The sequence below is a fragment of the Ranitomeya variabilis genome, chromosome 4 (genome assembly GCF_051348905.1).
Source record: "Ranitomeya variabilis isolate aRanVar5 chromosome 4, aRanVar5.hap1, whole genome shotgun sequence".
NCBI lineage: Eukaryota > Metazoa > Chordata > Amphibia > Anura > Dendrobatidae > Ranitomeya > Ranitomeya variabilis.
Window position 1 is genome coordinate 666565559 of NC_135235.1, and position 9113 is coordinate 666574671.

The 9113-nt window shown below is 48.7% G+C and overlaps 1 protein-coding gene across 1 annotated transcript in view; it reads right to left on the reverse strand.

Annotated features, from left to right (window-relative positions):
• LOC143766246 (uncharacterized) overlaps nucleotides 1-5108 on the reverse strand; it is a 188456-nt gene extending 183348 nt beyond the window's left edge. Inside the window, exon 1 of the mRNA XM_077253770.1 lies at nucleotides 5057-5108. The gene's annotated coding sequence lies outside the window, so the exon portion shown is untranslated. The remainder of the gene's footprint in view (nucleotides 1-5056) is intronic.
• Between the last annotated feature and the right edge of the window lie 4005 nt (nucleotides 5109-9113).

Genomic DNA, 9113 nt, shown 5'->3' on the forward strand with positions numbered 1-9113 from the left:
CAGTATACTCTATGGGGGCTACATTATACTATATGAGGAGGGCTGCATTATACCCTATGAGGGTGCTACATTATATTCTTTGGTGGTGACTGCATTATGCCTTATGAGGGGGTTGCATTATATTTTGTGGGGTGCTGCATTATATTCTATGAGGTGGGCTGCATTATATTCTATGAGAGGGGGCTGCATTATATTCTATGAGAGGGAGCTGCAGTATATTCTATGAGTGGGCTACATTATATTCTATGAGGGGGCTACATAATTAAGACATGTACTACCTTATATCATACCCTGATATTAGCGTGTTTTACCACACAATTGGTGGTCTTGTATATATTTTTATGTAGCTACATAATGGGCCTCAAGAATTATTTTCTCTGGTGGGCCCAAGGTGCTCCAGTCCAACGCTGGGCTTCGGTACAAGGACGATGGGACTTGACCAGCCACTTCTTGATTCCTCTATCACCCTGAGGTCCAGCATTCTCTTCACCTCCTTGGAGATAACTCGCTATTGACTGCAAAGTGAGGGAACCTGGTGTCAGCCCCCAGCTCTTGAACAACCCCATTACATACAGTTACATTCTCAAATGCCCCCTTTAATGTGAGGTCTCGAAGTTGTGCAATCCTAAAGTTCTCTTCAGGCACCTCTAAACCACCGTCTTGTCCTCCTCTCCAGCAAGGACACAGAGGGGAAACTCCTTCATCCTTAATTTTGACGGAGACCTCTTCGGAGGGTCCTGGCTTTTTACCGGGACACTCTGTACAGCCCCCTTTTGCCAAAAGTTCCAAAACAGAGGAAAATCCCACCCCTGTATGACAGAATGGATCAAGTCTTTTACCACCCCTATCTCATGGGACTTATCACCAGAGTCTGATCCAATTGTTACTATTAAAACCCGAGAAGTGGACCCTCTGAGTCACGGCTTCAGAGCCAACGAGGACGAGCGGACCAGATAGTGCCACCCTCTGTACAGGGAGTGTTTGGGACAGGCCCAAGGAGGGTGAAACCGCAACTGCTGGAGCCAAAGGGACAACTGTGGGCTAGACTAAAGAAGATGAGATGACGGAAGAGAGACAGGACCACAGAGGTGTCCAGAACAGCGGAGACGCAGGACAGGCAGGGGCAGCAAAGACAAAGTACTGACCGGTATGGCGAAGACACAGGACGGGCTTGAATGGCAGAGACACACGATTGGCAGGGACGGCAGGAGCACAGGATTGGCAGGGACGGAAGGAACACAGGATTGGCAGGGACGGCTGGAACACTGGATTAGCAGGGACGGCAGGAACACTGTATTGGCAGGGACGGCAGGAACACAGGATTGGCGAGGACGGCAGGAAAACAGGATTGGCAGGAACACAGGATTGACAGGGATGGCTAAAACACTGGATTGGCGAGGTCGGCAGGAACACAAGGTTAGCAGGGGATGACAGAGACCAAAGGCTGAAAAGAATGGCAAAGACAATTAGTATAGAGTCACAACAGAGTCAAAGTGTGAGGAGCAAAGACAGGAGCCAAAGAACCTAAAGAGACGCCAACAAGAAGCCAGCGAACGCAATAGACACAAAGGCGTCTTACCAGGACAGATGCAGGGAAGAAATACACGACGGGCGCCGCCATATTGGGGCGGAGCCACTGGGTCACAAACTCCCAGAAGCCACAGTGGCGAAAGGAGCGCGTCTGTGCATGCGCGGACCACAGAAGGGACGAGCGCCCGAGAACCCAGATGGAGAGAAGCGAGGAGGAGCGTCAGTAGCACGCCGGCTGGACAGGTAAGTATCAGGCGGCGTAACAGTACTCCCTCTCTTACCCCCCCTCTTTAAAACTGGAAAGGAATCTCCTCAAAATAAGAGGAGCATTGATAATTTCTATGGGTTCCCAAGATCTTTCTTCAGGACAAAACCCTTCCAATCAATTAAAAAAAGAGTCCGGAGGAGCGTCAGGAGCGTGCCGGCCGGACAGGTAAGTATCAGGTGGCGTAACAGTTACTCTGGCTACCAGGTAGTCCTTGGCATTCCGTGTATGCAGCGGATGCCCACAACCTTGTTAGGGATTAACTAGTGGGGCAGTGCGGCGCTGACCAAGGTCACCAGACTTCCATAGTCCAACAGTCCCAGAGCCATAACCCCATATGACACCATGCGGTTACGTGTCCCGGATTGTGACACCACCAACAGACCACATCCTTCATAAGTGCCTTAGATGACCCCTCAGCAGGGTTGGGATGCCCCCAAGTTGTGGGCCTAGCCACAATCCGTGGTAAGCCCACCCCTTTTGGGCATCACAGTACAGTGAAGTAGCGATGTCTGGTGTCCCGAGGGATTTCTCCACAACCTGGTATCTCTCAACCAGGCCGACCAACTCGTCTGCATTACGGGAGTTGCACTGGGCAACCCAGGTCTGTATTGGCCTGGGTGGGGAGTGGATGAACCTGTCCATCACCACATGCTTGGCCATCTGGGCTGGAGTGGAAGTCTCTGGCTGCAACCACTTTTTGATCAGGTGCAACATATCGAACATTTGGGAGCACGTGGATTTGTCGCCAGCATACGCCCAGCGGTGGACTCGCTGAGCTCTCACAAACATTGTCACTCCCAGGCGTGCCAGAATTCCAGTTTTTAATTTGCCATATTCTTTGGCATCATGATGGGCTAAGTCGTAATACGCCTTTTGGGGTTCACCAGTCAAATAGGGGGCCAGTGGATCGCCCCCACGTGTAGGGCAATGGAGTACTCGGTACCGGGTCCCTCTGTCTCGGTTCTGGGGATGTCATGGTGGCCCGACCCGGTCCGTGGCCCTTCTGAGGGGCGTCCACTTAAAGGAGTAGTAGTTGTTTGTACGGTGTTCGTGACGCCACCTGTGGTATTCGGTCAGGGTGACCGACGCTGCTAGGGGTCCGCTGGGGTGATGGAATGGCAGCTAGATGGTGTACCTTCCCACAGGTGAAGTATGTCCCCAGGGCTTCCCAGATGTGTAGTTGGTGATGGTGGACGTTGTAAGGCGCAATGAATAACAAGGACACAAAGGTTGCAGTCTCTTTACCTTTTACTGAAGACTTCAGCGTCCACAGTCCAGAGCACTGTTCACAGGGCAGGCTGAGTCCGGCCGGTCCGAAGGCACATCCAGAGTTCCCTTATCCAGGTGGAAATCTGTAGCCTTCCTACTAGCGCCTGTGTGTTGTAGTACCTCCCTGCTGAGCACCACGGGATAGTCCTCACAACCTCCGTAGATGTTTCTGATGTTCTCTCTCTCTCTGTCCCCCAGATGATATGGATAGGACAACCCGTATGACGGGGTAGGCCTGGAGCTATTTTATAGGGACCCTAGAGACGCCCTTCTCCCACAAATTGCCTCCGTTGTCTTCATAGGTTTTAAGGTCGGGCAGCCAACTTGGAATCAACTGTCCTGCCGGTCTCTGAAGTAATGTGTAGAGCCTATTACTCCCTCGGTGTTCCGGCCACCAGCTACGTGCCTCAGAAGGAGGCTGACGATCTCGGGGCAGAACTCCTCCCGGTATTATCTCCTTGTGCTGTGACTTCGTTTCTCACTCTCCACAATATACTTCACTTCGTGTCCTTTCTTAGGATGCTGCCGCAATGAAGTGCAGGCGCAGCTCCGTAACGTTCTATCTCATGCTTGGCCTCTGCCAGGATCCCACCCCTGACAGGGACCCTCTGTCTGCAGCTCAGATGTTCCTCCTTCTCCCCCTGTCTGCCTGACAGGTCCTCTCTGGGTCGAACCTAGGTAGCTTCTCCCTGACTTCCTATCTAACCCACCAGTTTTACCCGTGTGTGAGGAGTGGCCTAGTAAATAGAACCTTTGCTCCCCCTGGTGGACTGGAGTGTGAAGTGTAGTATGTGACTGTGATACCTGGTCAGGTGAACTCCTTTAGTACCATCAGATGTAACATCACTCTCCCTGGTGGAAGAGCGACATTACTGCAACGACCAGGACCCTGGGGCGCTGCAACAGCACCTCTGCCTCCTGCTCTGGTGGTAGCCTCTCACGCTCTGCCACCAACTTGAACACAGTCAGAGAGGCTTCAACATCATCCCCCGGGGTCAGTTTCTGTAAGGCTTGTCTTACTGTTTTCCAGACGTATGCTTCATTACCTGGAGACGGAGAGGAGACTGCAGGCCTTAGGCCGGTTTCACATTAGCGTTTTGAGGAGCTGCAGACTTCCTCAGTGAAGCCCCACCCTCGGCTGTATCTCCGCCACTAGCGCCGCCTACTTCTGCATGTGGCCTGCGTACCTATCTTCATATCATTAGACACGCAGGTCGTGCGGCTGTATGCGGATTTTTCCGCATGCGTCGTTTTGACGATGCGGGGACCAGTGTAGGACGCAGCTGGTTGCAATTTCTTTTTTTCTCCACATCGTCAAAACAACGCATGCGAAAGCATCCGCATACAGCCGCACAACCTGCGTGCCTAATGTTAAAGATAGCTACGCAGGCCGCATGCAGAAGTAGGTGGAGCTAGCGGCAGAGGTGCAGCCGAGGACGGGGCTTCACTGAGGAAGTCCGCAGCCCCCCGCAGCTCCTCAAAACGCTAGTGTGAAACTAGCCTAACACAAACTGCCTCTGCAAGGAGCTCTATTTGTTGTGTTAGCGCGTCCTGCTTCTGTCACTGCTGCAGTTGGAGTTGAAGCTACTGTGCTAACAGCTTATTCGTCCCCTGCTTCGCAGCTCGCTGATGTTCACTTGCGAACTGATATTGCTGCTGTACCTGGACAAGATGCTTCATAAGCTCCTCCATGCTGCCAGACGTCTCGCTCTAAATGGCAAATTTCAGCCAGGACATGCAGTTGTCCTCTGTCTCCATGCTGCGTGTTCCTGGAATGCTGCCCGCATCTGAAACACCATGTGTGAGGGGTTGACACACTTAGCTGCTTCACAAGGTAGACACAGGAACCTTTCTGGTAGATAATCTCCTGCTAGTTTATTATGGATAGCATAAACCTTAGCAGGGTTCAACAAAATAAAGAGAGCCTTGCTGCTATAATGGTAAAACAAACAAAACAGTTCATATGAGTCCATTCCCTGCAGGGTTCACCTGCAGTTATCCCGCACAGTCCTTCCCTCCTCTGGGAGATATGTGGGAGTTCCTGCTCTCCCAATACACAACAACCACTGACTATTATTGACAGGTATTTAACACCCATGTGATGGTCACATGACCTTGACCTCACACAAGTCCTGTCAGAACTCTGCATGTGGGGTGGACCTCCACCCACCCGCTCTATGGAGGTCCACTAAAACCAGCCAATAACATAGGTTACTATTAACCCCCTCAACACTTAGCAAGCTGGAGTCAAAAACACTCTGGTTTTACATCACTGACCACAGTATGCGCAGTGACATGTATCTCCCTTCACATACTATGCCAGAGACTCTGTCACAACATATATATATATATATATATATATATATATATATACACACTGTATATATAATGGACACCGGTGCATAAAAATCAGATAGCACTCGCATGGTCCGGGTGCTGTGCGATTTTTTTTTCGCACCCATAGCCTTCCATTGGCGAGTCTCGGACGATATACGAGTGCACTCGCAGCATGCTGCGATTTTACACTCATGTTGAATACGCCTGAGAGAAAAAACGATGATGTGAGCTGCCACATAGATTAACACTGGTCCAAATGCTATGCAATGTTTTCTCGCATAGCACTCACCTGGATTCTACAGTAGTGTGACGCCGATCTTACACAGACTCTAGTCTGGGGGTCCGGTGCTTTCTTACAGATTTGGGGCCCCTTGGTAGAAGTCTCTCCCAGTCTCTTACTTAGGCCTCTTTCACACGTCAGTGTCTCCGGTACGTGTAGTGACAGTTTTCTCACGTACCGGAGACACTGACACACGTAGACCCATTCAAATGAATGGGTCTATGCACATGTCTCCTTGTTTTCACGGACCGTGTGTCCGTGTGCAAAACACGGAGACATGTCCTTGTTTCTCCGGCAGCACGTACAGCAATACGTCCTGCACACGTGCACACGGAGAACAGTGTGCACTCTCCTCCATGTGCACGTACCGCCCGCAGGAGAGACAGCGCTACAGTAAGCGCTGTCCCCCCTGTGTGGTGCTGAAGGCGGCATTCATCTCTTCTCCCCCGCAGGAGAGAAGAGATGAATGATCATTGGGAGGTGCACTGGGGATGGGAGGCGGGAGGTCCCAGCAACTTTATTTTTAACAAAAAAAAAAATAAAAAATTGATCATTCATCTCTTCTCTCCTGCGGGGGAGAAGAGATTAATGCCGCCTTCAGCACCACAGCGGGGGGGGACAGCGCTTAGTGTAGTGCTGTCTCTCCTGCACGGTCCGTGTGGTCCTCAGGCGGCACACGGATGCCGCACGTGTGCCACGTGAGCACACGGACACGGATAACTCCGGTACCGATTTCTCCGGTACCGGAATTATCTGGACGTGTGAAAGAGGCCTTACATGGACTCTCTCTCAGTCCCAGGGGTCCGGCACGCTCTCTTACAGATTTTGGGCATCTTGGTAGAAGTCTCTCCCAGTCTCTTAATTACACTGACTCTCAGTCTCAGGGATCTGGCGCTCTCTCTTACAGATTTTGGGCATGTCAGGACTCTTGGTAGAAGTCTTTCCCGGTCTCTTACGCGGACTCTCAGTCCTGGGGGTCCGGTGCTCTCTTTTACAGATTTGGGGCATCTTGGTAGAAGTCTTTCCCGGTTTCTTACTTACAAGGACTCTCAGTCCCAGGGGTCCAGCGCTCTCTCTTACAGACTTGGGGCATCTTGGTAGAAGTCTCTCCCGGTCTCTTACTTACACAGTCCGTGGGTCCGATGGCTGTGCTGATTTTGGTATTGATAAAACACAGTGGACCTACACCTACACCAGCAGATGACATGGCTCCACAAACAATCACTGATTGTGGAAACTTCACACTAGACCTCAAGTAGCTTGGATTGTGTGCCTCTCCACTCTTCGTCCAGACTCTGGGACCTTCCAAATGAAATGCAAAATTTACTTTCATCTGAAAAAAAATCTTGGACCACTGAGCAACAGTCCAGTTCTTTTTCTCCTTGGCCCAGGTAAGACACTTCTGGTGTCTATTGGTCATGAGTGGCTTGACAAAAGGAATGCGACACTTGTAACCCATGTCCTGAATACATCTGTGTGTGGTGGCTCTTGAAGTAATGACTCCAGCAGCAGTCCACTCCTTGTGAATCTCTCCCAAATTTTTGAATGGCCTTTTCTTAACAAACCTTTCACGGCTGCGGTTATCCTAGTTGCTTGTGCACCTTTTTCTACCACACATTTTCCTTCCACTCAACTTTCCATTAATATGCTTGGATACAACACTCTGTGAATAGCCAGCTTCTTTAGCAATGACCTTTTGAGGCTTACCCTCCTTGTGGAGTGTGTCAATGACTGCCTTCTGGACATCTGTCAAGTCAGCAGTCTTCCCCATGATTGTGGAGCCTACTGAAACAGACTAAGGAACCTTTTTAAATGCTTATGAAGCCTTTGCAGATGTTTTGTTAATTATCCTAATTTACTGAGATGACTTTTGGGTTTTCATTGGCTGTAAGCCATAATCCTCAACATTAACAGGAAAAAAACACTTGAAATAGATCACTCTGTTTGTAATGACTCTATATTTTTTTCTATATTATTAACTTTTTGTATTGAAGGACTGAAATAAATTAACTTTTTGATGATATTCTAATTTTGTGAGAAGCACCTGTAGTTCACACATGAATGTGCACAACAGTAACCTGGCCCACAATATCAGTAAGATAGAAGTGTAGTATTAAATCATAATAACACATAATATAAGCTTGACAGTCAGTGATAAACATTACCTGAAGGACACGGTTCATGACAGCATCACCCCTTGACATACGTTTCAATTTGTCTTCCTCAGAAGGGGTTTGTCATTTCTAGGCTCATTTAATCAAATAAATAAATGAATGAAAAAAATTACGTGGGGTCCCCCCTATTTTATGAGACCAAGAAAGGTAAAGCATACAGCTACGGGCCTATATTATCAGGCTGGGAAGGGCGCTGCTCGTTGGGCTCTTTCCAGACTAAAAATGACAAAACTCAGACATGCCTTATTATTTTGGCTATAGACTATCTTATGTACATGTGTTATATGTTCCAAAGAAAAAAAAAAGCACAAGTACAAGAAACATGGACATGTAAAATAACCATCAGGCAAAGATTCAATAGATATCCAAGGAATTAAGCAGTATAGAAGAATTACACTGATTGCGCTCGCTGAAGCAGACAGGAGGCGTTCAGCTGAGCAGAACTCCTGCTCGGTATTGTATTGGGATGTTTCCTGCTAAAGAGAGCTGGCATGGATCAGGAGCTCCTGCGCATGCTCTACAATCCATGCTCCTGAAATCCTAGCCAGCCTATTCATTTCTGATGAATGTTAATGATATGCAAACAGTGAAAAATGGAAACAAAATTCACTTTTCTCCGTATTGACATCATTGGCCGGTAGCAGATTTTTAAAAATTATTTATAGTACTCTTAAATAGCACCACTCATTCCACAACGCTTTACAGATATCATCGCTGTCACCATTGGGGCTCACAATCTAATTTCCCTGTCAGTATATTTTTGGGAGGTAACCAGAATACAACAAAGAAATCCACAAAAGCACTGTGTAGGCTTTCAGCTGAGAAGGTACTGGATGGAGTGTATGTGTCATCGAGGCACCTAGCCTCGGTGATGTGAAACCTGGAGAAGAAGGCTCCAACTCAATAAGTGCTTAGTTTATTAATGGGCCCAGATTTATGTGTCCGGGCTTTAGGAACAACTGGTAGAGCTGGGCAGGATTTGTTGTTCACATTCTCCATTCCAGGATTTGCAGCTGGGTTTTGTTTTGTCATCCTGAATGGGTTATGGACATTTAATAAACCTCTCCTTTGTTTGAAATGAGGAAGCTGGATCCCTATGTGTGTATCAGCATCTACCAGAGAGCTGATCTCTTATAACTGGTAGAACATAAAACTTTCTTGCACACGTTGTTGGATTTGAACCCTGAACCTCAATGCTGCAAGGCTACAGTGCTAATCAAGTAGCCACTTTGCTGTCCTGTTCTCTTGATAATTT